Source organism: Apodemus sylvaticus, chromosome 8 (assembly GCF_947179515.1).
Source record: "Apodemus sylvaticus chromosome 8, mApoSyl1.1, whole genome shotgun sequence".
Classification (NCBI taxonomy): domain Eukaryota; kingdom Metazoa; phylum Chordata; class Mammalia; order Rodentia; family Muridae; genus Apodemus; species Apodemus sylvaticus.
In genome coordinates this window covers 70,744,703-70,761,475 of record NC_067479.1, presented here as the reverse complement: position 1 = coordinate 70,761,475, position 16,773 = coordinate 70,744,703, and the positions used below count along the sequence as shown (strand labels likewise).

Sequence of the window (16,773 nt, the reverse complement as noted above, 5' to 3'; positions counted from 1 at the left end):
AGCACTGGCTGTCCTGGAACTCATTCTGTAGACCAGGCTGGCCTTGAGTTTGGAGATCTCTCTCTGCTCCCGAGTGCTGAGATCAAAGGGGTCTTCCACCACTGCCTGGCACATTTTGGCTTCTTCCCCCCCACCCCCTTACCAGTTTCCTATTTTTTTTTTCTTCTTTTGAGAGGAAGAACAGGAAGTTGGGGTGGGAAGGTAAGGAGGAGGGTCCGAGAAAAGGGGGGAGGGGAAAACATGATGAAAATATATTGCATGAAAAAATGTTAAACAGAATAATGGCCCTAGATTCTCATATATAATACTTCTATGTTGTCAGCGAATTTTATCACTTCACATTTGTTTTTTTTTTTGGATTTGGTTTTTTTTGAGACAGGGTTTCTCTGTGTAGCCCTGGCTGTCCTGGAACTCACTCTGTAGACCAGGTTGGCCTCGAACTCAGAAATCCGCCTGCCTCTGCCTCCCAGAGTGCTGGGATTACAGGCATGCACAACCACCGCCCTGCCACTTCACATTTATTAAGATGTTCCTGTTGTGATAGTGACCTCAAACATGTCCAAGTCAAATGGTATTGTGAAATTTGAAATTTCAGAAGAATGTTTTAGTGTATTGAAAATAAAAATAATTTTCTTACAAAAGGTTTCTGAAAAATACTCTCTGAAAAGCTGATTCATACGTATTATAGTTTTTTCCTTCAAATGGTAAAGGAGAGTAGTGTATGTATGGAATTTAAACGAAGGTGAAAGCACTTTATTAAAAATGAATGTTTCTATCAGGTTATCCTTTGTAAATGGTATCCACTGCAGTCCACTTATTAGTATGAGACCTTAATCAATAATTCATTAAAAATTTCATGTTCATTATCACCCGGAAGAGCTTTAAAATGTAACGTCATATGACTCATTACTAGGTGGTATTGTCAATTCGAAAATTCAGAGGTCTAATTTAATCAGTCCATTTGGCAGGGGAAGGAACCAACAACATCAGTTGTAATCCCGCTAACAACCACCAGGGCGAGGTACATTTCTTAGGTTACAGGGAGTCCTGGAAATCCGGCACCAAGGCTTCTGCCAAAGACTTGGGTGTAGACGAGAAACAAAAGACCCTCGTGCCGCCCTCCAGCGGCCCCGCTAAGAATGTTCCCCGTGGGACTCCCGTGCGAGGGTCACTGCCCACGAGGCCAGGACTGAAGCGACGGGCACGCGATGGCCCGAGGCCCTGTCAACATGGAGGACAGGCGCTGGGCAGGCCCAGGAGCGCGTGCTCGGCCAGGCACCGACGGCCGAGCCCAGACAGTCCAGGTCCTAGGGGCGCGAGTCCGCTAAGGGAGCCCGCGGCTCCATCTTGCCCCGCGGTAGAGTCTGGGGTCACCACCGTCACGTGGCCCCGCCGCAATCTCGGGCGCGCAAGCTCTTAGCGACCGAGGGCAAGGCCTATGGTAGAGCGCGATCGGGCCCGTTCCGGGCCGAGTTTCTCGTCCCCACGAGTTCGGTTCTGATGGGCCCCAAGTTCTCCCAACAGATCCCACAAAATGGAGGCCGATGTCTCCTCTCGCCGCAGCCACGGCGGAGGTGGGACAGCCTTCCCACCGGCTAGGCAAGGTGGAAGCGCCAGCATTGCCGCCAGCGCACCAGTCCCCTCGCGGCCGCGGCCGGGCTCGCCCCCTCGGTCCGTCGCAGGCGCTGCCGGGCTCGCCAGTCGCCAGTCGCCAGGGTCTTGGGGGCCTGGACAGGGAGGACGCCCCGACATCGAGGCCGCGTCTCTCTTCGAGCAGACTCGCTGGGGGCCGCGGCGACCGTCTGGAGGCCGAGGCCCGGTGTCCCAATCCCGGGCCCGCAGGAAGCCTCGACGAAGACTGCCCGCCCCTAGGGCCGAAGCACGAGCTGTACAGTGGGCAGCGCCACTCGGGCTCCTGACCCCGGCGGACCCCGCGAGTGGGGGCGGGGCGGGGCGGGGGCTCGGAGGGAGGGAGGGAGGGAGGGAGGGAGGGCTGGCCCAGCCGGAGGCTGGCGGCTGGGGGGGGGGGAGGGAGGGCCGGTAGGCCTGAGGGCGTGGCCCAGGTGTGACGGACAGCCGCAGTGACTACCTCACGAAGGAAGGTCCTGAAAGAAGGCCGACCAGGCCAATGGAACCTGCCCGAGGCATTCGGGGCCGCCCTCGCCAGTAGCCAATGAGCGCGCGGAGGGCGGGGCCTCCCCGGGCACCGCCGTGCCGCCGCCTCCTCTGCCTCCTCCTCACCAGCGCTAAAGCCGGGACTGGACCGACTGGAGTTGTGCGTGTCGCCGAAGGGGGGTGGGCCGGGGGAGGGGAGGTTCGATCCGAGGAGCTGCAGCCAGAACCGGGTGAGGCTTCTCCCCGCCGTCTTTCCTGTCGAGGGCCGCGGAGAGTGGGGGTGGCTGGGAGCAGCACAGCCTCGGGAGGAGGAGGCGGAGGCGGGGGCGACTGGGGAGGCGGAGATGGGTGAGGGCAGCGTCGGGAGCCTCCCACCGAGCCGGGCTTAGCAGCCCGCGGCGGCCGGCGTTGCCGCTGCTGCGTCGGGGCCTCAGGGTGCGCTGGGGGCCGCGCTGATGTCCAGGGCGGCTTCGCGTGCGGCCCGAGGGGTGAGGGAGCGCGGGCGCGGCCGGACGGGCTGGGTGAGGCGGCCACCGGGGCGGGGGGCGCGGGGGCCTCGGGGTGCGGGCGGCGGCGACCTCCGGTCGCGGGGTGTTTTCCTTTCGGTGCTGCGGGCGCCCGGGCCGGGGAGGGGCCCTTTGGCCCTCTCGCTTGGGGGCCGCACTCCCACCCTGTCTGCCCGACCGAGACCCCAAGTTTTCGATGGCAAGGGACGCCTTTTGAGTCTTTCGTGGTCCTCTTCGTCGCTGGTCTCCTCCTCGGCGCTGTGCTGCGCGGCTCTTGCTCTTCACGTATTGTTTGGCTGGGTCTCTAATGGCGGACGGGGAGGCAGCGCTGCCGGTCTCGGACTGCAGGGGGGGCAAACCTCAGGCCCAGGGCAACTGCTTGGGGGCAAATATGGGCAATATTAGCCCATCGTTGCCATAAACTATTTTTTTATCTGTAAATCGGTGCTGAGTTTGAGTGGAATGAAGGTGGTGGTAAGATTTGCGAGGGAGTGCAAGTCCCTTGCTGGCGTCGGGGCAATGTTTGCCCTTCCCCCTCCCTACCCCGAGCAGGCTTGATGCCTTTAGGTCCCTTTCCCTGCAGAAGTTGGCTTACACATAGGTTTTGGCCCCAAATAAAATGTTTCACTCCACTTGGGTAGGAGTGGGCCGTTTTGCATGGGCTTTGGAGTAATAATAGAAGGGCTGAACCTCCTTGACCTCTTAGTCCCTTCTCTGCCTCCTCCTAGTGTAGTCTGGTGCTTCTACCAGATTGGATGCTCATCCATTTCTCTCTCTTTTTCTCTTTTTTTCCCCAGGACCAGAAATTTTGTTCAACCCTATCTGGTGCATCTTTGGCAGAAAGTGAGGAAAACACCATTGTGAGTCCTTTGCTTCTAATTTGTTGCTTATTACAGAGTATATCGTTGGATTATAGGGGTTCAGCTATAGGGCTTGGCCCTCCTGGTTGTTCTTATGGGAGAAGCCTTCTTTTGGGTGGCATCTGCTCTTGGTCAGAAGCTCGAGTGATGCCTGATGAGGCAGCTGGGAGTGGGCGCTGCTGTTTCCACCGCTGCGGACATAGCTTCTGCTGCTGCAATACCAACCTCAGCAACCAGACGGGCTTCTGCAGCTGCTCACGTTACCGGTGGGGAGGAGGGGTGTTGTGAAGGAGGGCATATTTCTGGTGCCCTCTAGAGTTACAGAGTGGGAATTAATGTTATTTGGTTTGAAGTGCACGCAACCATTTTTGACATTTTTCTTGTCATAATGGTTAATGGACCTCAGGTATTGGACAACTAGGGAGAGCTGCTCAACCTTTTATGTCTCATCTGAGTGACAGAATTTGACCATTAAGGTGGAGGTGTCTCTAGATCTCTCATGTTTCATCTTTGCATCTGTTGTTTCATTTCACCAAGTAGATGCTGCTCAGACCTGTGCGTCCTCTACTTAGTCTCTCATCTCTGGTGGTGACCAGTCCGTCATGGTTTTTATAAATTTCGAAAAATTTTTGTAGTGTGTGAGTGCATGATGTGTTTGTGTTGGTGCACATGCCACAGCATCAGTGGCATGTAGTGTAAGGTCAGGATAACTTTTGGAGTTGGTTCTACCCTTCACTGTCTAATCGTTTCTGTGGGTCCAACTCAGGTTGTAGGCTCATATAGCAGGCGCCTCTATCTACTCAGCCATCTTGACAGCCTTGTCACTTAATTTGAGATGGCCTCTAATGTATCCCAGGTTGACCTTGAACTTTTGTTAAGTAGCCTAGAATGATTTTGAACTTGTGATCCCTCTGTCTCAACTTCCTAAGTACTAGAATTACACTTGTGTCCTCTGTTTAGATTTATGTGGTGCTGAGAATCAAACCCAGCTTCCTCCACGGTAGGAAGCACTTTACCAATGTGCTCCAATTCTGAGCCTAGTACACCTCCTGTTGTTACTCTTTTTTTTTTTCTCTAAAGATTTATTTATTTATTTCATGTATGTGAGTACTGTCTTCAGACACACCAGAAGAGGGCGTCAGATCTCATTATAGATGGTTGTGAACCACCATGTGGTTGCTGGGAATTGAACTCAGGACCTCTGAAAGAGCAGTCAGTGCTCTTAACAGCTGAACCATCTCTCCAGCCCCTGTTGTTATTTGTATATTTTCAAAGGTGTGCTATAAATATAGATGCTTATGTTTTCTTCATCTATATATATTTTTTTAAATTTATTTTATTTGTTTGTTTTTTTTTGGATTTGGTTTTTTTTGAGACAGGGTTTCTCTGTATAGCCCTGGCTGTCCTGGAACTCACTCTGTAGACCAGGCTGGCCTCGAACTCAGAAATCAGCCTGCTTCTGCCTCCCAGAGTGCCCGGATTACAGGCGTGCGCCACCACTGCCCGGTAATTTATTTATTTAATGAACATGCGTGAACTGTAGTTGTACAGATGGTTGTGAGCCATCATATGGTTGCTGGGAATTGAACTTAGAACCTCTGCTTGCTCCGGCCCTTGGATATATTTTTAATGTGTATGATTGGTTTACCTGTATGTGCGACATACATGTACTTGGTGGCCAAGGATGTCAGAAAAGGGCATTAGATGTTGTGAGCCACTGTGTGGGTATTGGAAACCTAACCTTGTAAAAGCAAGTACTTTTTAACTGTTGAGCCATCTCTCCAACCCAATGTTAACGTTTAAATTCATATTAAGTAGATTAATCCACAGGAGAACTTGGTAGTATAGGTAATATTTTTCCTTTCTGAATACTGTTTTTATTCTGAATTTGCAGAGGAGGAAATAGGCAAGGAAACATACTGGGAATATTTAGTAAAGCAGGTTCTGAGCATAAGCAGTGTGATGGCAGCCCAACATCAGCACTGTACTGTGTACTGTACTTTATGATTCTCATGTCATAGACCTCAAATTTCAAACTGAGTCAAAATGACCTTTTCTTGCTTGGAAGTAGAAACATAAAAAGTGCTTGAATCCTGTCCCGTTCTTTCTTTTAAAAAAAATAGAAAATACCAGGTGGTGGTGGTGCCCATCTTTAATCCCAGCACTCAGGAGGCAGAGGCAAATCTGTGAGTTTGAGGCCAGCCTGGTGTATACTGTGAGTTCCAGGATAGCTTGGGCTACATAGAGGAACTCTGTCTGAGGGGCCTCAGAATAGTTAACAATTGGTATTTGTTTGTTTGTTTGTTTATTTAAGACTAGGATTGTGGTCCGGGCTGGCCTTGAAGTCACTTTGTAGCACTTGATGCCTTTGGCCAATCCTTTTGCCTCTTTTTCTAATTTGTGGGTTTACAGGATTGTGCCACCATGACATGATTGATTTAGATTTTTTTTACCTTATTTTAGCACCAATAGAGGCTGTTTGTATCAGTATAGTTTTTTTCAGTATATGTCTAGATTAATCTGAAAATTTGAAAGAACTTTATTATTATTGGAGATGAGGTTTTACCATATAGTTCTGGAACTCATTTTGTAGACCAAGGTGGCCCCGAACTCAGAGAGATACACCTGCCTCAGCTTTCTAAGTACTGACTCCAGGTGTCCACCTCTATGCCTATCTTGAGTGTGATGTTCTTGTAGGGATTAAGTCATTCGAATACTATATTTCAGGACCTTTCCTGTGGATGTTGTTTATATTGTATGAATGATTGTCTTCCCTTTCCCCCTTTTTCTTATATTTTTGATTGTGAGCCTAGCCTTTAATAGGTGAGCCATCTCTCCAGTCCTCCTCTCCTTTTTTGTAGTTGTGGTTTTTGCTTGGTTGTATTTTGAGATAGTCTTGAGGGTAGTGTGTGTGTGTGTGTGTGTGTGTGTGTGTGTGTATGTAAATGTTGCTCAGGATGGCCAAGACTTTACAGCAGTTCTCCTGTTAGGATTACCTAGGGTTATAGGTAATGGACATGGCCTGCCCTGGCCTGACATAGGCCACTGGACATGGCCTGACTCTGTCAGTCCTTTTTCAGTCACTTTGGTGGTCCACAGAAGCTGACACAAGAACATTTCCAGCTCGAATGGATATGAGCTTGTCAGACCCTAGATTTGTATAATTGGATTTATTTTGTAGACTTTTATTCTGTTTTGTTTGTTACAGAAATATACAAACAATGCTATTGTGACAAAATGAATCTTTGGCTCTTATAACATGCACTGATATTACTGTGATAGGAAAAATGTATGAAATACTATAACTCTTTGTTGTCAAAAGATGTGGTATAGTTTTAATTTTGTCTCTTTATGCTTTTATGTCTGTCCCCATTTCACTGATAACATCAACATGTAGGTTGTTCTGTTAAATGGCACTTGGAAATCTTAAGAATATTCACTTCTGTGTGTCTAAGGAAAGCTTAAGCTAATTTCTTATCCTGCTGGAATTATATGTGTGATTCACCACAGTGGCCTCTTGACACCTTAAGACAGACAGACAGACAGAGACAAGATTGTCTTTCTGGAACATCTTTAGAAAAATAGACACAGTGTCCTTCTCCTGCTATGATTAAAACACAGATCAAAAAACAACTTAGTGGAGAAAAGGATTTATTTATTTTATACTTCTAGGTCACAGTTTATCATTGAATGAAGTTAGGGCAGGAACTTTTAAGCAGGAACCAAGAAGGACATTGCTTGCTGTATTGCTTTTCTCCTTTCCCTCTCTCTTTTCCTCTCTCCTCTTTTTTTTTGGGGGGGGGCATAATTTCAATATATAGCTTTTCTGGCTTGGAACTTCCTATGTAAACCAGACTGTACTCAAACTCATAGAGATCTGCCTGCCTCTGCTTTTGGTTCCAGAGTGCTATTAAAGGCTATCCAGCTATGCCCTATTCAACTAGTTTTATATATATAGCCTAGGCCTCCCTGCTCAGAGATGGTGTTGCTTAGAGTGGGCTGGGCCCTCCCACATCAAACATGAGTCAAGACAATTCCTCACAGGCATGGCATGGCACAATCTGATCTGGGCAGCTCTTCATTTGATACTTAGATGACTTCAGGCTGTGTCACATCGACAACTGAAACTAAATAACTAGGATACTCCATTTCGTGTCCACTTGATACATAAACACCATAGATTGCCTTTCCACTCTTGTTTCTAAGATCTTGTTAATATCATAAAATAAAATGTCCAACTTTCAAAGTCATACAGCCTTTAAAAATTTTCAATACTTGAAAAGTTTAATCTCTTTCAAAGTCCAAAGTCTCTCTTTTTTTTTTTTTGTTTTTTTTTTTTTGTTGTTGTTTTTTTTTTGGTTTTGGTTTTTTCAAGACAGGGTTTCTCTGTATAGCCATGGCTACCCTGGAACTCACTCTGTAGACCAGGCTGGCCTCGAACTCAGAAATCTGCCTGCCTCTGCCTCCCAGAGTGCTGGGATTACAGGCGTGCGCCACCACCGCCCGGCAAGTCCAAAGTCTCTTAACTGTGAGCTCTATAAAATTAAAAACCAGGAATATTCATTCTTATTCTCAGTGGGAAGCACTAGGCATATTTATACTCAGATCAAAGCAAACCCAAAATCCAACAGTATAAATCCAAATTCTGAAGTTCAGTGTTCGGCATCTAGGACTCAGTCACCTTCCGGACTTCGAAGGGCTTGACAGCTTACCTTTCAGCTGTGTCACCCACAGCACATGAAACGTGCCTTTTAGTGTCAGGTCAGCTCTACGGCATGGATCTCTCACATCCTAATTCTCCACTGCAGCTGTGACTGCACTTTTATCAATGGCTTCTCCTGGCCCTGCTTTATTGACTCTGCCTCTGCCACATGGTGCCAGGCCTCAGCCACTTTCCATGAACCTTTCCATTCTACCTTTTATGCCTTAAGAACCAGTCCAAGGTGGACTGATTCTTTTTTTTTTTCCCCAAGAGAATAAGACTTTATTTAAGTTTGGGGGGCTGGGAAGATGAGATGGCGGCAGTGCTTGAGCCCCTGCCTGCACCCGGATTCCTTCACCTGGATTCAGAGAGCACATCCATGAAGTAAAAAAAGGGAACTCTGACCAAACAGCACTGGTGCCTGGAGATTCTAGATAGGCTTTTCTGCCCTGTGCCAGCCAATCAGGGAGACCAACCTGGTTTTGATACAAAGAGGCCCAGGCCAAAGAGCATCAAGCTAACAATTGTCTACAACAATTTCAAGGCTAACTCATTTTAGCCAGAATTATAGCACACAGGCATGGTGCTATAAAGTATTAAGTGGGGGCTAAGCTTTTAGTGTCATTGCACACGACCAGCACACTTCAGCTCCCACACCCATGTGCTAATAGCCATTGTTAAAAGCAAACCGAGCCCTCCCCCAATCTAATCACATTACAGAAATTGACCAGGATCTGTGAGCAGTGCCCACAGGAGTGGACTGATTCTTAAAAGTTGTGTAGTTTTGGCTACCAGTTGGATAGTGCAGCCTTGGTGTCTTGTTGGGGCTACTTCCCAACTCCCTTCTGTATGCTGACACTGAAGAAATAACTTTCTGAAGAGTCATCTTAGTGATACTGACCTCTTACTTAACCACTAATGATTATTCAGTCCTAGCTAATCAGGAACCACAGAATGAGATTCAAAATACAGCACAATTGTGTTAAGAATTTCTTCCCTCTGAAACTTCAGACAAGACAAAAGTTTCAGCATTTTTATCGTCTAAGCTCCATTGTAGCCCATTTATTAAGCACTGGTTTGCAATGAATGGCCTTCCAACTCAAAGTTTGAAAATTCTCTATAATTTTCTAGCTAAATAGTGCAAAAGCATACAAAGCTATGGCCAAGCTCATTGTGGCTGCAGCCTCACTCCTAGTACCAGATTTGGTTCTATTTTGCCTTTTTGTTGTTGCTGCTGTGTTAAGAATACTCTTACTAAGAGCAGTTTTGAAGAAGGATCCATTTGGCTTATACTTTAAAGGAGACATCTTATTGTTGAGGGAAGTCGGAGCACAGCCTGGAAGCAAAAAACCATGGAAGATATCTTCCTTTGCTCAATCTCTGCCTTGCTCACATGTTTGTTGTTTATCTAGTTCTCTTTCTTTCTTTCTTTCTTTCTTTCTTTCTTTCTTTCTTTCTTTCTTTCTTTCTTTCTTTCTTTCTTTCTTTCTTTCTTTTTTGGTTTTTTGGTTTTTTGGTTTTTTGGAGTTGGTTTTTTTCAAGATAGGGTTTCTTTGTATAGCCCTGGCTGTCCTGGAATTCACTCTGTAGACCAGGCTGGCCTCCAACTCAGAAATCTGCCTGCCTCTGTACTGGGATTACAGGAGTGTGCCATCACCCCCGGCTCTTTTTGTTTTTTCAAGGCAGGGTTTCTTTGTGTAGCTTTGACTGTCATTTAATTCACTATGCCTTGAACTTAGAGATTTACCTGCCTCTGCCTCCAGAGTGCTAGAATTAAAGCCATGCTCCACCACTGTCCAGCTATCTAGTTTTCTTATACAGCCCAGGCTCACCTGCCCCAGAGATGATGTGTTGCTGCCCATGTTGGGCTCCTCCCTCCTGTATCATTCATCAATCAGGACAAGGCATAGCACAGACCAAATTGATTTGAACAGTTACTCAGTTGCAACTCTCCCTTTGATTACTCTAGACTATGTCACATTGGCAGCTGAGACTGACTAGGATACAGGGTATCAGTATGTCCATATTGGCCTCAGCTGCCTTCCTAAATGTTGGGATTGAAGGGGTTTGTTAGCTTGCCCGACTAGGATTTTCCTATTTTAAGTTCCTAACAGTCCATTGAAAATTAGAAGAAATAACTTCTATTCTTGGGTATGAATAAACCTTTCTTCATGGCTATAATTGTGTGTGTGAACACGTGTGTGTTATATTTATTTACATGTACATTTGGTTGTATATACGTGTGTGTGTGTGAGTGTGTGTGTGTGTGTGTAGAGGCCAAGGGTTGATGTTGTATGTCTTCCCAGTTGTCATTTGTCATAGTTTTTGAGGAAGTTTTTCTTTTCACTGTTTTTTGGGGTGGATGGTGCACACCTTTAATACTCAGAGACAGAGGCGGGAAAGTCTCTGTAAGTTGAATGCCAGCTTATTGCACATGAGTAGTTTCAGGCTAGCTGAGGATGCATAGTGAGACCCTGTGTTAAAACAATTAAATTAAAAACAAGAAGATAGTAGCTTGGGGTGGAGAGATGACTCAGTGGTTAAGGACTGTTCTTGTTCTTTCAGAGGACCATGCATAGTATAATGTAAAAGTATTAATTGAGCCTTTTTTATCTTTGTCAGTATGATAAGATAGATGTTCTTTAGAATCTAAATTTGTATTTACTTAATACAAGTAGTTCTTTTATTCTTCTTGGTAGCTTTTTAAAAAAAGTTTTAAAAAATTACTGTTTTATTATTTTATGTGTATGGGTATTTTGTCTGCATGTTTGTGTACTTTATGTCTTGGTGCCTATGGAGGCCAAGAGAGGCTGATTCTCTGTAGCTGGAGAGTTACAGATGTGTGTGTTATCCTTGTGGGTGCTGGTAATAGAATCTAGATCATCTGAAAGAGCAGCCCAGTGTTCACAACTGCTAGGCCCCTTGGTGCCTATTTTCAACTGTTTATGTTCACTTTTAACCAAAAAGTACTGTTTTCAGTTAAAGTAGTAGTTGGTCCCTATTTTCTGACATATTGCTCCTGAAATTTATGAATCTCAAATGATACCTGTGCTAACGAGGTTTTTCTGATGGCTGGCAGTCCTGGTGGTTTCGAAATATGGGTAGGGCAAGGGCCTGGTAATTGGAAAGACTGGGGTATAAGAGGGTTGGGATTTTTCAGTACCAAACTTTTATCTATGGGGAAGGGAGAGAGTAACAGTTAACTTTATCATCAATGTTCACAAGCTTCTATAAAAACTGAAAAAGAAGGTTCAGGGAGCTTTGGGAATGATGAGCTTTTAGAGAGCCCTGGAGGATGGTATCCTCAAAGGGGCACAGGGCTCTTCTGCTCTTGGTTTCCAGATCTCTTTTATAGTTTTTAAAATATTACTTATATAAAGTAAACTGTTAAGTGTAAATTCCAAATTGAATTTTATGGATAGCTTTAGCAAAGTTTGGCCCTAACTTGAAGATCTTGAGGACTCCCAGTTTAGATCTGATTAATAAGAAACATGTTAAAACAAACCTGTGGCTTGCAGTCTGACATGGAAGATACATGAGTCCTCAACCTGTGGGATCAGAATAAAACACAATCAGAAGGTATCTTGCTGGTTTTAGGGGAAGCCCTCCTCTCCTCTACATTTGGTCATAGATTTTATGTGCTGAGTTTTCAGTGGGAGTGTTGGAGACACTTTAATGTGTTTTTTTCCCTTAACTGGTCATTCTGCTCTCCCCATATATTTAGTTGTCTTTCATTCTTTTCCTTTAAAAATTTGTGACATTAAAAAAATATTTATTATTACTTAAAAAGTTTTTAGGTTTATTTATATTTTATGTGTATCAATGTTTTGCCTACATGTATGTATGTGTACCAAGTATATGCCCGGTACACACATATATGTAGATACACAACATATAATGCACGTGCACACCTATCATAATACAATTTTTAAAAAGTCATTGAAGATTCTTCATATCTTGATCTTTTTCCCCCCCCTCTCAAGACTGGGTTTCTCTATGTAGCCCTGATGGTCCTGGAACTTGCTCTGTGGTCCAGACTAGCCTTGAACTCAGAGATCTGCCTGCTTCCGAGAGTACTGGAAGCTTTTGATCTTATGGCTTCTGCTGCTTAAGGGAGACTACGGTTGTGGGGGATACCACACCTGGTTTATGCTGGGATTAGATTCAGGGTTTTATTTATACTATGTGAGGACCCTGCCAACTGAACTATATATCGTTTTTCCTTTGGTAAAAAAAAAAATTTTAATAGCTTCATAATTTACATTTCCAATAGTGCTAAGGAGATTGGATTTTTTTTCATTCTTTTCAGTATTTAAAAAAGTTACATGTATTTTAATATGTGGTCAACATTATGGAATATTTTGAAGGACATACTCTGAGTGGAATAGAAAGTTTGCACATTTATTTAATGGTAGTTTTTCAAAGAAATGACTTGTAATGTATATGATTCTCTCCTTCTACCTTGTGTGTTTCCGGTGGTCAGGCTTGTCACCAAGCACTAGCAAGTGCCATTTTGCTGGTCCCTTTGGATAGTTTTTTTAAGACATATCAAAATGTAGCTCAGGCTGGCCTGAAGTTCCCTTAGTCTCAGAGCTCTGAGTTTACAGAGCAGACCATCAGGCTCTTGGTTTCGTGTACATTTGCCAGAGACTGAAATGGGCCTCTTTTGACTTGGTGATGGGTTGCTTGTGTGTCTTCTGGCAAAGTGTTTTATTTAAGTACACTGTTCATTTTAAGTTCCACCTATTTACCTTCCCACACCTACCTTTCCTTGTTGAATTTTGATTCAGAAGTATTTTCTCTCTGCATTGTCTTCATTTCCTTAGTAATATTCTTTGTACAATATTGTGAATCTTGAAATTTTAGTATGGTTTTTTTTTCTTGTTTGGTGTCATCCAGAATGACAAATTCAGTGGCATGAAAATTTCTCAGTTTTTTAGTTGACTTCTATTTAGATCTTGTTTCTTTTTGAGATTTATTTATATATTGTATATAGTAAAAATGAAGGACCAGTTTTGAGTATTCCCCCCTTCAGGTCATCTTTTGTTTTTTTGTTTCCATATGTGAAAGAAAACACAGACTGGCTGTAAAAGTAACTTTTATTCTCCTGTAGTAATTGTCATCTTGGAAGCTGACTGCCTCTCTCTGCTAATTTGGACCTAGTCCTGGCAGTTTCTAGCCTCTGTACAATCTGATCTAGGTCTAGAATGTTTTCAGTCTCTTGAGAATTACTGCTGAGTAAGCTCCCCCTTTATAACTCCTTCTGAGCTCTGGTTGGCTGGTTCAACTCAGCTCTTTCACCTTAAACTCTTTTCCAAGGTGACCGATTTAATCTGGCTTTTGTCTCTTGGCTTCTGCTAAATTTCTTTGCTTGGCTTCATACTAACTTTGTCAACATGTTCTAATCTTCTGGCTCCTCATTCTCTGCCTCATTCTGTCTTCACGTGTGTCTAGCTTGTTCTCTGTCTCTCTGCAGTCTGTCTCAGTGTGGCTGTCCTCCCCCTCTCTGTACTGCTCTTAAAGGAGCTTCCCTTTTTCCTCTTTCCTCTCATGAGAGTTGGGCATGTCCTAGTCTGTCAGATCTTTCTCTGATTTGTCACTTTGTCCGCCACTCAATCAGACATCACTTTTAACCATGGTTGCTTTCTTCTACCAGCTAACTTTACTTCTTTGTGATTAAAAGTGTGGGCTAATGGTGTGTCTGTATTCAAGCCAGAGGGATTAAAGGTGTGTGCCAGGCTGGGCCACACCACAACCGGAAAAAAGTTTTTCCAGTAAACAACACAATCTTGAGGTTCACAGTGTGATCAAAGATCCTGTAACCACTGGCTATAATAATTTCCTCTAGTTCATCTATTTTCCTGTAAATTTTTTTATGCTGGAATATTTTTTGTATACCATATTCTTTATTCATTCACCTATTCACTTCTCTGTTAAGGACTTTTGGATCTGTCTTTTTGTTGTTGTTCGTATGTTTGTTTTTTGAAACAGAGTCTTTTTGTAGTCCTGACTTTTCTGGAGTTTGATGTGCAGAGCAGATTAGTCTCTTTACTCAGCTTCTCAGGGCTAGTGCTGTGCAAACATTACAGAATAACTATAAACTACTTATAATGTGTTTGCCAGAATTATATATCCAGGTAATTCTGGATTCAAAAAGGGAGTTTGGAAATGTTCCCTTTTTCTTTTTGTTCTTGTTCTTCATCATAGCCATCACTACCACCATCACCAGCATCATCATCATTGGTTTTTTTGAGACAAGGTTTCTCTGATATAGACCTTGCTGTCCTGGAGCTTGTTCTGTAGACTAGGCTGGCCTAGAACTGAGATCTGCCTGCCCCTGCTGGTATTAAAGGTCTGTGTCAAGATTGCCTGGGTCCATTTTCATTATTTTTAGGGAGGTTTGAGAGTTGTTAGCTATTTTGAAATGTTGATAGAATTTATAACTACAGCTGTCTGTCCTTATTTATTTATTTATTTATTTATTTATTTATTTATTTATTTTTAAGATATGTTTATTTTATGTATATGAGTACACTGTAGCTGTCTTTAGACACACCAGAAGAGGGCATCAGATCCCTTTATGGTTGGTTGCGAGCCACCATGTGGATTCTGGGAATTGAACTCTGGACTTCTGGAAGAGCAGTTGATGCTTTTAACTGCTGAGCCATCTGTTTATCTGTGCTGCCCCCTGTCCCATTTATTCTTTGTGTCTTTTAGGTCTACTTAGATTTCATACTCTTCCTTTGTGTGGATTTTAAGGATTTTTCTCATTTTACCTTTGTTTGACATATGATGAATTGCTCATGTAAAAATTAGTAGTGACATTTGGATTTTATTTCCCATTTTAGTAATTTGAGGCTTTTTTTTCCCTCTTAAATAGACAGTACTTTTTTACTATAGTTTACTTTTCTCTTTTAAGAATCTACCTTTGTTTTTTTTTTCTATTTTAACTTGTATTTACTTCTACAGTACTTACTGTTATTTCCTTCCATTATGAATTTAGGCTTAGTGTGCTTCTTTTGTTGTTGATACTGTTTCTTTGTTCCTTATTGATTTGAGAGGATTTTTCATTTTTTTTTTTTTTTTTATTCGCTCTTGTTTGTTCCTGTACTCCAGGCTGGCCTCAAATTCATTGCATAACCAAGATGACCTTGGAACCCCACCTCTGCTCTACAATCTTGGGTCATGGGTGTGTGACAGTGGACCTGGTTTTTGTGGTGCTGAGGATAGAGTCTGGGGTTTCTTGAGTGATCAGCTTGCATTCTTTTTTTTTTTTTTAAGATTTATTTATTTATTACATGTAAGTACACTATAGCTGTCTTCAGACACTTTTTCTTTTTTCTCTGGCCCTGCTCACTCTAGCCCAAGATTTATTTATTTATTATATGTAAGTACACTGTAGCTATCTTCAGCAACACCCCAGAAGAGGGCACCAGATCTCATGACAGATGGTTGTGAGCCACCGTGTGGTTGCTGGGATTTGAACTCAGGACCTTTGGGAGAGCAGTCAGTGCTCTTAACCACTGAGCTATCTCTCCAACCCAAGCATGAACTCTTACATCTTTATCTGATATTTGTATTGATGGATATTATTTTCAGAATAGTGCTGTACTGGGATAATAAAAGATTATTCTTGTCATTCTCTAATGATTTAAATATTTTCTATTTGATATTTTGTTTTGATACATTAATATTTTACAATTTTCTATTTTATTAGGAATTATTAATTTTAAATTGATTATATTGAGAACTATAGTATATACAACAAACACATTAGTTAGTATTCTTTTGTTGTAGAAAATTTATCTTAGCCTCCTTTGATTCCTTTAGTTTTTTATAAAATTTTTAGGTAGGTTTCTAAAGGGGAAAGTGTTCTATCTTTTGTTTTGTTTTGTTTTTGTTTTTTGTTTTTTCGAAACAGGATTTTCTATGTAGCCCTGGCTGTCCTGGAACTCACTCTGTAGACCAGGCTGGCCTCAAACTCAGAAATCTGCCTGCCTCTGCAAGTGTTGGTATTAAAGGCCTTCTTTTTCTTATTTCTTCTTTTTTTAAATTTGAGACAGACTTTCACTCTGATAGGCTTATAAGTGAGAAGATGATGATAATTTGTTTTTATTTTTGTTGATTATGATGGGCTTGAACTTGGATTTCATAAAGTTAAGCAAGTTACGGAAAATTGTTAACTAAAAATAAGTGGTAGTAAGTTACCTATAACTATATTACTCTTGTTTATGGTTCATAGAGTAATAAAACATTTGCATATCTTTTAAACCTGAATTGTCTTTAATAAGAAATTTAAATGAATGGGAAAATGGATAGGACTCCCTAAAGCTGAAGTCTCTGATACAGAGGTGGAATAAAATTGAGAATGAACATCTTCCATTCACAAAGCCATGGGATGATTTATGGATTGTCAATTAGTAGGAATGTTCATGTTTATCTGTGAATTGTCAATGTATTTCCATTGTAAAGCTATTATATTAGCACTGTTGAACACTTCTATTATATTCAGCTCTCATTGTAAATCTTTTGATTTCTTTACCAGTTCATGGTTACTCAATTTATACTGTGTTTTGGAGTAAAGTTTCTG

The 16,773-nt window shown here is 42.9% G+C and overlaps 1 protein-coding gene across 1 annotated transcript in view; it reads left to right on the top strand.

Moving 5' to 3' along the window:
* The first annotated feature begins 2,477 nt into the window (after positions 1 to 2,477).
* Positions 2,478 to 16,773, top strand: part of Zmym2 (zinc finger MYM-type containing 2) — a 70,342-nt gene continuing 56,046 nt past the window's right edge. Inside the window, exons 1-2 of the mRNA XM_052191351.1 lie at positions 2,478 to 2,603; positions 3,419 to 3,481. The gene's annotated coding sequence lies outside the window, so the exon portion shown is untranslated. The remainder of the gene's footprint in view (positions 2,604 to 3,418; positions 3,482 to 16,773) is intronic.